At 40.3% G+C, this 13,541-nt stretch overlaps 2 protein-coding genes across 2 annotated transcripts in view; both read left to right on the forward strand.

Moving 5' to 3' along the window:
• LOC129860409 (uncharacterized) overlaps positions 1 to 13,541 on the forward strand; it is a 269,201-nt gene that overhangs the window by 97,056 nt on the left and 158,604 nt on the right. The window lies entirely within an intron of this gene.
• dnmbp (dynamin binding protein) overlaps positions 4,866 to 13,541 on the forward strand; it is a 114,209-nt gene continuing 105,533 nt past the window's right edge. The window contains exon 1 of the mRNA XM_055930784.1: positions 4,866 to 5,363. The gene's annotated coding sequence lies outside the window, so the exon portion shown is untranslated. The remainder of the gene's footprint in view (positions 5,364 to 13,541) is intronic.

Below are 13,541 nucleotides of genomic sequence, written 5' to 3' on the forward strand. Positions count from 1 at the left end.
TCCGTTAAAACATGCTGAGGAACAGTAACATTAAGTTAGCTAACAGTTAAATCAATAACTTTAAATTAGCTGGGCTCTGCACATGCAAGAAACTAGCTGACGACTAGTTAAGTTGTCATTTTGGGAATCAATACTGGAGACTATTGGTGAAATATAATTGAGTGAGGTTATTAATAGCTAACCCGTTACTCTTCTCTTAATACATGTTATAATTTCTCATGGGCAAGAAAGAAATAGCTAGCTTGATATATACACCATTATATATTTCTCAGCTAACGTTAGCTAGCTAATGTTACTGTAGCGCAACAAATACGATTCTGCACGTGTCAGAAAAATAGCAGAGTAACTAGCTAGTCTAGCTAGCTAATCATTCAGGACCGCACATCAAGAGTGACCAGGACGTAAGTTATGTTTACTCGAAGAGCTACAAATCGCTAGAACATGGATGAGCACGGATGAACAGCGTTTGTATGAATTATTGTACTCTCTACAGTACTACATTGTTACACTTCAAAAGAGCTAGAACCAGGTGTTGGAACGAAAATTATTTTACAATCGTTTTGTTTTGAACAGAACCATTACCAGGCGGACATTGGAATTTGTTTCTGAGTGACAATGAGGACTAAGCACTGTTCCCCTAACTTGCGGGCCAAATTTGGCACATGGGTGGTTTTATTTGGCCCCCAAATGAGGCAATTTAAAATATATATTTTACTGGAAAAACACCAGGAAATCAGCTCCAAGTGATTTTTATTTAAGAATCTATTAATGTTATCGTGACAAGGCGAGACCCAGATGCAGACACCGGAGGCAGATGGTTGGAGTCTTACAATGTTTAATAATCCAAAAGGAGTAGGCAAGAGAATAGTCATGGACAGGCAAAATGTCAAAACCAGATCAGAGTCCAAAATGTCAAAACCAGATCAGAGTCCAGAAGGTACAGAGTGGCAGAAAAGCTCGTGGTCAAGGCAAGCAGAATGGTCAGGCAGGCGGGTACATAGTCCAGAACAGGCAAGGGTCAAAACTGTGAGGACTAGAAAAAAAGAGAATAGCAAAGGCAGGAGTACGGGAAAACCGCTGGTTGACTTGGAACATACAAGACGAATTGGCAGAGAGACAGGAAACACAGGGATAAATACACTGGGGAAAACAAGCGACACCTGGAGGGGGTGGAGACAATCACAGGAACAGGTGAAACAGATCAGGGTGTGACAAATGTATTCCTGTGCATAATAGAGACACCTGGTCGTATACAATTGTAAGCAAGGTTTGAATTATTATTTTATCCAAACATATTTTTGGGGTCTTCTTCCAGTCTACAAATTATTTGTAATTACATTCCAGCCCCCAACCATCTGCTCAAGAAAAAATTGGCACGCGGCTGAATCTAGTTGATGATCCCTGGGATAAAGGGAATGGACGACTCCCCCTTTCTCCGTTTGTTTTTGTTCTCTTCACCAGGATAATGAGACGGGGGAGTCCAGGCACCAAAAGAAAAGTGCTATCTGGTGAAACACTTCAGTTTTCGCTGTGCTGTGGTTTTTGGTTCGTTAACTTCACCATTTATTTTTCTAAGCTGTGCTCTCATTCTACACATGGTGCATTTCTTTATAATTTTTTCTATGAGGGGTAGACATGCTCGACATGGCCTTCCAGGATGAAATCAAAGGCACTAGATCTAAGTAAGAGGACTCTTACACAATGCCAGTTTTTGCCCAGAGACCGCTAAGGGTTTTTGTCAATTATGTCCTCCATTTTTGTTATTCCAATCTATAAGATGACGACGTACTTGGTTTTGGTGGCTTTTGGTCTTGCAGCATGCCTACTTTGCATTTGCTTGTTGTTGTTTTTTGTGTGATTTTGACAGCTTCTTTTCTAGGAGCTGTATTCTCTTATTAAAGTAACATCTGTATGATATTAATAACTTTGATATTTTTGTTTCAATGTGTGTGCAATTAATCACTGTGGGTGTATTATTATTATACTATAGACCTCCTTCAATTGGATGATGGTCTCCTCCTGCATGACACCTGTGCTACATGCTGCTTCCTTTGACACCTGAGCTTCCTCTATGCTCCTGAGGACGACTCCTTCCGCCACCTGTCACCTGACAGACCACCTCCTGTATGCTTGTGAGGAAGTCTCCTGCCACCTCTGTCACCTGACAGACCACCTCCTGCAGACCACCTGCTGGGTCTACGCTCGCCTTCACTCTCTTGTTCTCTCTGTCTTTCTCACCTAACACTCCTACATCTGCATCCCTGTCCTCTCCTTCAAAAATAGACAATTCAAGACTTTAATCCTGTTGATATAAAATAATAACGATGCATACTTCTGGCCCTTTTTTGGACACTGTGTTAACTAACCTCCAGACGAGCTTCACTGCCATACAACTCTCCTTCCGTGGCCTCCAACTGCTCTTAAATGCAAGTAAAACTAAATGCATGCTCTTCAACCGATCACTGCCCGCACCTGCCCGCCCATCCAGCATCACTACTCTGGACGGTTCTGACTTAGAATATGTGGACAACTACAAATACCTAGGTGTCTGGCTAGACTGTAAACTCTCCTTCCAGACTCACATTAAGCATCTCCAATCCAAAATTAAATCTAGAATTGGCTTCCTATTTCGCAACAAAGCATCCTTCACTCATGCTGCCAAACATACCCTCGTAAAACTGACCATCCTACCGATCCTCGACTTCGACAATATCATCTATAAAATAGCCTCCAACACTCTACTCAACAAATTTGATGCAGTCTATCACAGTGCCATCCGTTTTGTCACCAAAGCCCCATATACTACCCACCACTGCGACCTGTACGCTCTCGTTGGCTGGCCATCGCTTCATACTCGTCGCCAAACCCACTGGCTCCAGGTCATCTACAAGTCTCTGCTAGGTAAAGCCCCGCCTTATCTTAGCTCACTGGTCACCATAGCAGCACCCACCCGTAGCATGCGCTCCAGCAGGTATATCTCACTGGTCACCCCCAAAGCCAATTCTTCCTTTGGCCGCCTTTCCTTCCAGTTCTCTGCAGCCAATGACTGGAACGAACTGCAAAAATCACTGAAGCTGGAGACCCATATCTCCCTTACTAGCTTTAAGCACCAGCTCACAGATCACTGCACCTGTACATAGCCCATCTGTAAACAGCTACCTTATCCCCATTCTGTATTTATTTATTTATCTTGCTCCTTTGCACCCCAGTATCTCTATTTGCACATTCATCTTCTGCACATCTACCATTCCAGTGTCTAATTGCTATATTGTAATTACTTCGCCACCATGGCCTATTTATTGCCTTGCCTCCCTTATCTTACCTCATTTGCACTCACTGTACATAGATTTTTCTTTTTTCTACTGTATTATTGACTGTTTGTTTATTCCATGTGTAACTGTGTGTTGTTGTATGTGTCGAACTGCTGTGCTTTATCTTGGCCAGGTCGTAGTTGTAAATGAGAACTTGTTCTCAACTAGCCTACCTGGTTAAATAAAAATATTTAATTGCTACGAATGTTGTTGTTGGCTTACTTATTTTTCTACTACAACGTGCATCTGTTGCAGATTGAGGGGGTGGATTCATGCAATTTAATCTGGTAGGTACTGCTTCAGAGGACAGTGTCTTCCAGAAAAGTATTTTTAATCACAAAGACACTCAATAATCAGATTAAAACACTCTTCAAAGTGTTCCTCGCACATAGTGTCCTCAAAGGACTTCTTCAGACTGATGTCCCTACACCTGTTTCTCAGCCACATCTTCCTCCTGAATAATTACAAAAGTGTGTAAGGTTTAATCTCACATTTTATTATACTATATTTTGTGGTATTCTCACTTAAAATCTGATCATAGGGCAACAGAACATAAGTAGTTGCCTATACAACGTTTTACAGACATCTACCATCATTTAAGAAGTACTTAATGGTGTTCTACAACTCGATAAATTACTTTGCAATGACCCAGTGTCACAAATGATGGCTTCTATTGATTGTGCAGCATACCCTGGGATGGCCTTGGATGCAATATGGCTGGGCACATTGGTAAACTAAGGTTTGCTAGCCATGCTGCCTCATGCTAATTGTGTTAAACCCAGCTATAGATTTGTTTCATTACTGGTAGCTAGCATGTTTTATCTATCAGTTATTATTGCTTTGGTGATTGATTCAATGGGTAGTCATGGATACAGCACACTACAGATTACACAGTCAACGTGTGCCTCACCATGCAATAATTACTCCAACTGCATCTTCTCGTTATTTATGACATACCTTTCAACGTCTGTTGGAAACTGGAAAAGGGATTTTCCACCCTTCCATTTTACAGTTACAGTTCACAGAAGGAGTACTAGTAGTGGGAAAACTTGCAAAGAAATCGATTTCTAGCTATATAGGCCAAGTATGTTTAAAACAATTTTTTGGGGGGGGTGAATTAACTAGCCATCTAGATATCTACTTGGGACTAGCTAGCTACCGCCAAGAAGAGGATGAAGACCATTTGTGCCTCACAAAATATGCAAGACGTTAATTAGGAAAACGCCCACTATCTAGTGCACTCGTCCTAAACAAAGTAATCTATATAAACAATTAGGTAAGTCAAGTCTACCAAACTTTTTGTTATAGATTCTAGTTATGGAAACAGAACTGTATAGAGATCAAATGTTTTATTTATGAGAACATTTGCAGAATTTCGGCCAAAAACCATCTAGCTCAATCTTCTCCCACTGCCGGCCACTGGGCTTCCTCTTTTATACATCCAGTATATATCTGACTCGTCTATCTGTGGTAAAACTATGTCTTATTTTAATTCAGGCAGAGTAAGGGCAGCCATTGGGTCCCTCTCATGAAAGGGGAGGTGACGTTGACGTCAGAGAGGAAGAGGCGAAGCGAGAGGTTTCACTCTTGCCAAAATCTGTCCAAAATAAGCCCAATAAATTTCGATGGGCTTATTTTGGACCTAAGCTTGTCGCCTGCCTTCCCGCCTTTGGGACAACGACTCCCATTGTTAGGGCGGAGACATGAGCATCTCGCCATTATATATTTTTCTAAGTGAACGGGGAACGACCCTGAGATTCAATTTTCATAGGATGACAGCTGATTCCAAGACTATGACACAAATGTTGGCAAGCGACTTTTTTGTAATGTGTGTAACCAATTAGCTTTGGAAGTGATTTGTAGACCGTGAACGTGTCTGTTTTGTAAAGAACATTTTAGCTTACTTGCAGTAGGCGGTGGATGTGGCCGCAGAATTGATCGCCTGAGAATAAACGAAAGACAGCAACACGGACCGAAAGTTAGATAACTTGCCAGACTGAAATATAAAGACTTGATTTGACCACTTCGGTAACTTCATCACGGATGCTAAAGGTAAGCTATCAGGAGGCAACTTTTCCTTTTATTATGCTTTTACATCAGATCTATTTTCTTTTCATGCAAGCAGAACGCATCAACGATCACATGATGAGCGACATATGTCCAGAGCCGATCAGTTGTCACATTATAGGCTACTTTGTAACAGTCACACACTTACCACGAATATATGCTGTTACATTGTATTTTAAGTGCTACAGCTATGGCGATATTGTTACCTCTACAGATCTCTTTCCTCTCCCATAAGTGATCATGAAACCAGTTGCAAATTGTTATGCGTTTTATAAAACGCATATACAATTAACATGTTATAAATTATTGCTTAATATATGAAAAGCAATCAATTACTCTCCCCATCAATACATTTTGTAGGGCTATATGCTACTCAACCACGGCAACAGAACACAAAAGTTCTTAGGGCTACTTAACGAGGGACGTGAACGGAGTACCTAAATTATAGATGGTTGTGTCACCATGCCACGAGCAGGACTGATGTGTATAGGTTGAGAACTAGGCAGTGGATGACATTACCAGTCACCCGACAAACGTAGCCTCGTCGTTGTCAAGGTTTGTGAGGCTAGAGAAAACATTGACAAAATATGACGCCTGCAGGCCTAGGTTTCAGCCTAGGCCTGGGACGTGACGTTGGAATAACCCATGCCGACAAAACGACGTGTAGCAGGTTTATATTTACTTTCCAAAAGCATAATTTGTCTTCTGTCAAAGCCTATACTTGTTTGTAGCCAACAGATTCCCATCCTACCGTTACGCTTGTTTACACTAAGTGTGTTTTCATATATAGTCCTCTTTAAAATAACCGATTGCACTCTGGGGTAAAAAAAAAAAAAAAGCCAAATAACTCCGTTATTTCTATTCACACTGCCCTTGCATTTGAATGAGGACTCAATCATTTTTTCCAGTTCACTTCACGTATTTTGTGGTATGAATCAGCAATGTGAATTCAAAGCGATGTTTAGAATCGACCCAAGATCATTTTCCAAAATTAACTCAATGCACTCTGGGTTTTTACAAAGTGCAGGACGAGTCATTCTATCAGAATGCTGTTATCGGACAGTTAGATATACCAACTTAGATTTTTGAAGCTAATAGTTTGCTTTTAATTAAAATATGTGACATAATAATTAATCAGAAGATAATATTAACATATAAATATTATTTGTAACTGAACAAATAGAAAATGTATAACTAACTGAAGACTAAATAATGCTGTAATTGAAAATTGTACACTTAATAAAGGCTACTGCCCATTTAAGAATAGATTTTGTACACTTTGTTGTGATTCTTACCAAATATGTTTTCTTCTCACACTATTCAAACCCCACAATCGAATAAACTGCTTATGAAGATCTCACCCTATAGATCACATATTGCAAACAAATAATCAACTAAAAACATATTTTGGAATTTCTGTTCATCCTTGACAGTCAATATCCCAAAAACAGCAGACTTTTTTTTTCTCCAAAATATTTCACTTGTGTATATTAGTTTTTATTTGATGACTTCATCATCTCATCTCCACTCAGGCAGTAGCAGGCTGGAGGTTACCGTGGTACGTGACTCAGTCATGTTTGTGCCTGTAAGATTGAGTCTGACGAGGAGAAGCTAATACTTCTCTTCCCTAGCAGTTGATACTCAAACATAGAAAGGGGTGGGGGGTTCCTAGTCAGTGGTAGAACTGAATGCCTTCAACGGAAATGTGTCTTCCGCATTCAACCTAACCCCTCTGACTCAGAGAGGTGCATGGGGCGTCTGCTAAATGACTTAAATGTAAATGTGCTCTCTCGGCCATGCGCTTGGAAACACTACAGCCAAAATGGGAGCCACTAGAAAAACAACAACTTCTCCCTAATTTTTCCAAAAACCAGCCTGAAACTCTTTCTAAAGACTGTTGCCATCTAGTGGAAGCCCTAGGAACTGCAATTGGGAACAATTTCACCCTATTATAAACGTGCCAGACATTGAAATCGGTGTTATTCCATTTTTTTTGGATTTGTTGGTTTGTCCTCTGTTTCTCCTGCCATTTCAGTTCTATTATAGTCAGACATTATTTTAATTGTTTTTTTTTAGATACTTTAGAGTTTTCTATCCAAATCTACCAATTATATTCATATCCTAGTTTCTGGGCCTGAGTAGCAGGCAGTTTACTTTGGGCACGCTTTTCATCCAGACGTCAAAATACCGCCCCCTATATACCGCCCCCCCAAAGAAGTGAACAATTGTTTGAAAAATGTAACAATTGTTGGAAAAATTGTGTCATGCACAAAGTAGATGTCCTAACCAACTCGCCAAAACTGTCATTTGTTATCAAGAAATGGTTGAAAAAGTAGTTTTAATGACTCCGACCTAAGTGTGTGAACTTCCGACTTCAACGGTACATTACATTTTCAAAAATGCCGGTGTTGTATCAGTATCATCAAAATGAAATATCAAACAGATTTTGCCATTTATTTTTCAAATTGGCAGGCATTATGCATACTCAATCATGAAAATGATACTGCATTATATTTTTTTGAGTTTGAAATTTGTGACAATCCAATATTGATTTATAATTTGCCAATTTGAATTTAGGATTGAATGTCATTTTTTTTTTTTTGGTTGCAATCTATGGATGTTTTTACATTGATTCATGTTGGTCAATGAACAAGTGTGAATAAGGTCTATTGGGGCGATTCCTTTTTTTTGTTGTTATTTTTATATTTTTGCTGGGGAAAATCATGAGTGCCAATTTTAGGCTCTTTTTAGACCTACGGTATAGATGCCTCCTCTAATACCCTATGATCTGTGAACCGTACAAATGACGATTGTCTAGATTTTGAATTACAATTTTTCTCATTCATTCAACGTTAAAAGTATTAATATTAGCATCTCAAAAGTACCCTTTTTGGTTATTGTTAGACATTTTTTGGAACAATATACTCTTCAAGCATGTCAAATGTCCAGTGGCTTCTTGGATAGATATTGGCCTCTTGGATAAGATATTACCCATTTTATACATAGAAATGTACATTTATGTCATTACCCAATCACAGCCCTCCTTTAGGATTGCACATTCAGCAAATCACCAGCAGAGGGAGTTCCCTTTGAATCCATTTCATTTACATTTACATTTACATTACATTTAAGTCATTTAGCAGACGCTCTTATCCAGAGCGACTTACAAATTGGTGCATTCACCTTATGATATCCAGTGGAACAACCACTTTACAATAGTGCATCTAAATCTTTTAGGGAGGGGGGGGGTTAGAAGGATTACTTTATCCTATCCTAGGTATTCCTTTCCCCATTCACTGTGTTGGTTGGGCTAATAAAATTGATCATCACTTCAAAATGAGCAGAGAGCCCATTGGAAATGTGATGTAATTGTAGAGTATATTGTTTCAAACAATGTCTCAAAGTAAACAAAATCTCAAATGTGATGGCTAGTGAATCTGAGACCAGATTTTATGAATGAACAAAACCCCCCACATACATATTTCATACAGAATCTCCATGCCTGGTCTCACAATGGCAAAAGGGAAGGGAACATCAGGGGGACTGAATATCGATACATTAGTTATCTCTCCTGTTAGAAGACGAAACTGAAACAACGGTAGCTAGCCACCGAACACTGAATGCTAACGAGGTGATAATGTTACCTTGCTAGCAAGCGATCTTCGTAATGTTACCTCAGGAAGACAAACTTAACATGAATTCCTGACACCACGCAAAAACATTGTTTATACAGAATGTGACTAATATTGACAGTAAAGTACAATGTTTTCAGAGGTTACAAACTAAAAAAAAATTGTGATTAAAAAAATAATAATAAAAAAGGTACATTTTTAATACATTTAAAATGGGGAGAGTGGGAGAGAACAAAGCCTACCTCGTTCTGAACGAGCTCACGCACGCACGCACGCACGCACGCAGTGCTGATGCCACACACACTCAAAATCAAAAAGGGTACTTTTGAGATTAATGTTGAATAGATTTATTTAGAGTCTAGACATACTCCATATTTTAGAGCAGAGTATAATGACTCCAAGATGTTGTTTGTATGGTTCATGCCTCATAATGTATAAAAGGGGTCGTCACTGGAAATGGACCCCTGGCTTTCCAACCCGTACCCGATATGTATAAATACATTTTTAAAAAACGTAGCCTTGCTCCGAATGGACCCGAGGACAGTCAAACCCGTTCCTGAAAAGCCACGTGAAAAAACAGACCCGTGCCCATTCGGTTCCGAGAGACCCATTCTGATCTGAATGTACATTGAAAGCGAAACCTCCGACCAGGCCAGCGCCATCAATAAATCAATATTGGCCAAATGAGCCACAGTTTCGTGTCTTTTAAAAATATCCCATTACAAATGAACAGTTCTGTCTGTGCCCTTGAGCAAGGCACTTAACCCTAATTACTCCTGTAAAGATAAGCATTGTATTGTTAGATTATAGGAGTAACTTTGGTAGGTCTAAACGATTATGCCCCTCAAGTTCAATGGTCGGCGATTGATGGTGCGCCAGTGCGCACTGAGGTCACCGTCTTGGCCGCATCAAACCTGAGTAGCGAGTTGCACAAAGTAGGCCTACATTTGGTCGCGCCAAGTATGTTCTTCTCATTTTTGTCCACTACAATATTCAAACTTGTCCACATGGAGGACATTCCCCTTGTTGGCTTCTTTTCACTATAATCCTTCATTTTATTTTTCTGTAGCTTTTATTTCGCATCAGTGAAAAAGGCCTCTATCATCGGCGCAATCAACAGTAGCCTAGGTCAAGGCTCCTCTCGGTCTCTCTCTCTCTTCAGCTGGACCTGGCCGGCCTAAGCTATATGTTTTATTGAGTTTCAATTTTCTGACACACATAATACGCTGGCACAGTTCTCATCACCTCATACAGTGCATTCAACCGGGTCCAGTTGGTAAATCAATTTTAATTGCACATACCCGAGACTCGTGGCAATTATATTAGACCAGGCCCAGATCTGAGACAAAATGTCAGAATTTAGTACCTGGACCAACTTGGGTCCGGATCGGATATCGGATCGTTTCTCCAAAATGTTTTGTGATACAAATGTAAAAAGTATGTCAGACATCCTTTCTTCCAAATTAAGTTTCTGTGAGAATTGACAGAACAATCTGAGATACAGAAAAAAAAATTGGCCAATTTTTGTTGAGTAAAACAACCTTTTTATTTTTTGTTGTGAGGTATTTATATTCTTCAAAATCAAGTGGTATGTATCATTAATTGAAATGACAAGTAGGCTGGGTCTTTCCAAGAATAGAGTGCCTTTTGGGTAGGAGATCTGAAAATAAATGTCCTGCTTTGTGGCATTTCGCGAAGGCTCAATGTTATACTGATCGCGGAATATGTTTTTGTGCGTGTAGATGCAGTATGGTTGTCCTTGTTGGATAGGGCCATTGGATGTCTTTCAGCTATGTTCCTATTGGTGGATTATTGGTAAATATACAAGTTGACAAAACATTTTCCAGTTTCTGAAATGCTACTACTCATGTGGGGTGTACTTGTGCTCTAGCCCCATCCCTTCCCCAAGGCAGGCTTTAAAAAAAAATGGAATCGGACACTAACCACACAATCCATAATAGCAATAAGGCACCTCAGGGGTTGGTGGTATATGGCCAATATACCACGGCTAAGGGCTGTTAGGCATGATGCAAAGCCTGGTATATTGGCCATATACCACCAACCCCTGAGGTGCCTTATTGCTATTATAAACTGGTTACCAACGCAATTAGAGCAGGAAAAATGAATGTTTTGTCATCCCTGTGATATACGGTCTGATATGCCAATCAGCATTCAGGGTTCAAACCACCCAGATCTTTTTAGTAGTAAATATGGCTAATATACAGCAAGTTACAACCAGCCACTAAAAGCTAGGTTTACCAGCAATCCTTAGCACATGACTGGAGTTGGCTAGCTAATTAGCCAGGCACCTGCTAACTTGCTATGCACCACGCCTCACGTTTGCAAACGTGTAACATCAGCAACTGAAAATAAATTTACTATGTAACAATTGACAAGGGTTGACTATGATTATAACCGTGGATGCATTTAAATGGGATTCCCAACAGAGGTAAATAACAATTATTGGCTAATGGTGAGGAGAAACAATACAACAATTTACTGTTATATATATCTCTCTCTAAAACTGATAAACTGGTTTTACTATAGAAATATTTGCCAAATCATGCCTGATATACATGGCAGTAGCTAGAATTTATCTTTTTTGTTTGTCTTACAGACAATACCGTGTGGGCTTCCTTCTGGAGTGGATTCTAGATGGAGAGAAACAGAATTCCTTTGCCTGTGTGTGTCATTGTAGCAGATCTGTATCCCATGAACTATATCCGCTCGATGGATTCGACGTTATGCTAGATTTAGTTCAGATTTTTGGTTATGGATATTGTAGATAATTTACTGATTTAATTACTGGTATAATTAATTGATCAAATTTAATTAATTTGGTTATCCTATTAATTTGGTTGTCCTATTACAAATAAGTAATTCAAGGTTTTATTTAGACTAAATAAGTTGGAAAATGAAGAAGTTAACAGATAAAATATAGAGGCAGATTATAAAGGGACACAGCACAGTTATTGAGGTGAGAATCTCTACACGTGGGAACTGAGGGAACAAAACATTAAGAACACCTTCCGACGTCACTGGCAGGCCAAAAAGATCATCAAGGACATCAAATCAAACTATATTTGTCACATGCGCCGAATACAAGTGTAGACCTTACCGTGAAATGCTTACTTACCAGCCCTTAGCCAACAGTGCAGTTCAAAAAGAGTTAAGAAAATATTTACCAAATAAACGAAAGTGATAAAAAAAAAGTAACAATATAACAATAACGAGGCTATATACAGGGGGTACAGGTACTGAGTCAGTGTGTGGGGGTACAGAGGTAATTTGTACATGTAGGTATGGGTGAAGTGACTATGCATACATAATAAACAGCGAGTAGCAGCAGTGTACAAAACAAATGGAGGGGAGGAGTGTCAATGTAATAGTCCGATGGCCATTTGATTAATTGTTCAGCAGTCTTATGGCTTGGAGGTAGAAGCTGTTAAGGAGCCTTTTGGTCCTAGACTTGGCGCATAGAAAAGTCTATGACTTGGGTGACTGGAGTCTCTGACAATTTTATGGGCTTTCCTCTGACACCACCTATTATCTAGGTCCTGGATTGCAGGAAGCTTGGCCCCAGTGATGTACTGGGCCGTACGCACTACCCTATGTAGCACCTTACGGTCAGATGCCGAGCAGTTGCCATACCAGGCGGTGATGCAACCGGTCAAGATGCTCTCGATAGTGCAGCTGTAGAACTTTTTGAGGATCTGGGGACCCATGCCACGACTGTCTTGGTGTGTTTCGACCATGATAGATCGTTGGTGATCTAAACTCGACCAGCTCCACTTCAGTCCTGTCGATGGTAATGGGGGCCTGTTCGGCCCTCCTTTTTCTATAGTCAACGATCAGCTCCTTTATCTTGCTCACATTGAGGGAGAGGTTGTTGTCCTGGCACCACACTGCTAGTTCCCTAACCTCTTCCCTATAGGCTGTCTTATCGTTGACAGTGATCAGGCCTATCACTGTTGTGTCGTCAGCAAACTTAATGATGGTTTTGGCGTCGTTCTTGTCCACGCAGTCATAGGTGAACAAGGAGTACAGGAGGGGACTAAGCATACACCCCTGAGGGGCCCCGGTGTTGAGGATCAGCATGGCAGATGTGTTGTTGCCTACCTTTACTATCTGTGGGTGGCCCGTTAGTCTCAGGGTTATTAGTTTACTGATGAGCTTTGTGAGCACTATGGTGTAGTGTAGTAGATTACAGCTGAGCCGTAGTCAATGAATAGCATTCTCATATAGGTGTTCCTTTTGTCCAGGTGGGAAAGGGCAGAGTGGAGTGTGATTGAGATTGCTTGATTTGTTGGGGTAGTATGCAAATTGGAGTAGGTCTGGGGTTTCCGGGATGATGCTGTTGATGTGAGCCATGACCAGCCTTTCAAAGCACTAAATGGCTACCGACGTGAGTGCCACGGGATGGTAGTCATTTAGGCAAGTTACCTTCGCTTTCTTGGGCACAGGGACTATGGTGGTCTGCTTGAAACATGTAGGTATTACAGACTTGGTCAGGGAGAGGTTGAAAATGTCA

The sequence above is a fragment of the Salvelinus fontinalis genome, chromosome 8 (genome assembly GCF_029448725.1).
Source record: "Salvelinus fontinalis isolate EN_2023a chromosome 8, ASM2944872v1, whole genome shotgun sequence".
Lineage (NCBI taxonomy): Eukaryota > Metazoa > Chordata > Actinopteri > Salmoniformes > Salmonidae > Salvelinus > Salvelinus fontinalis.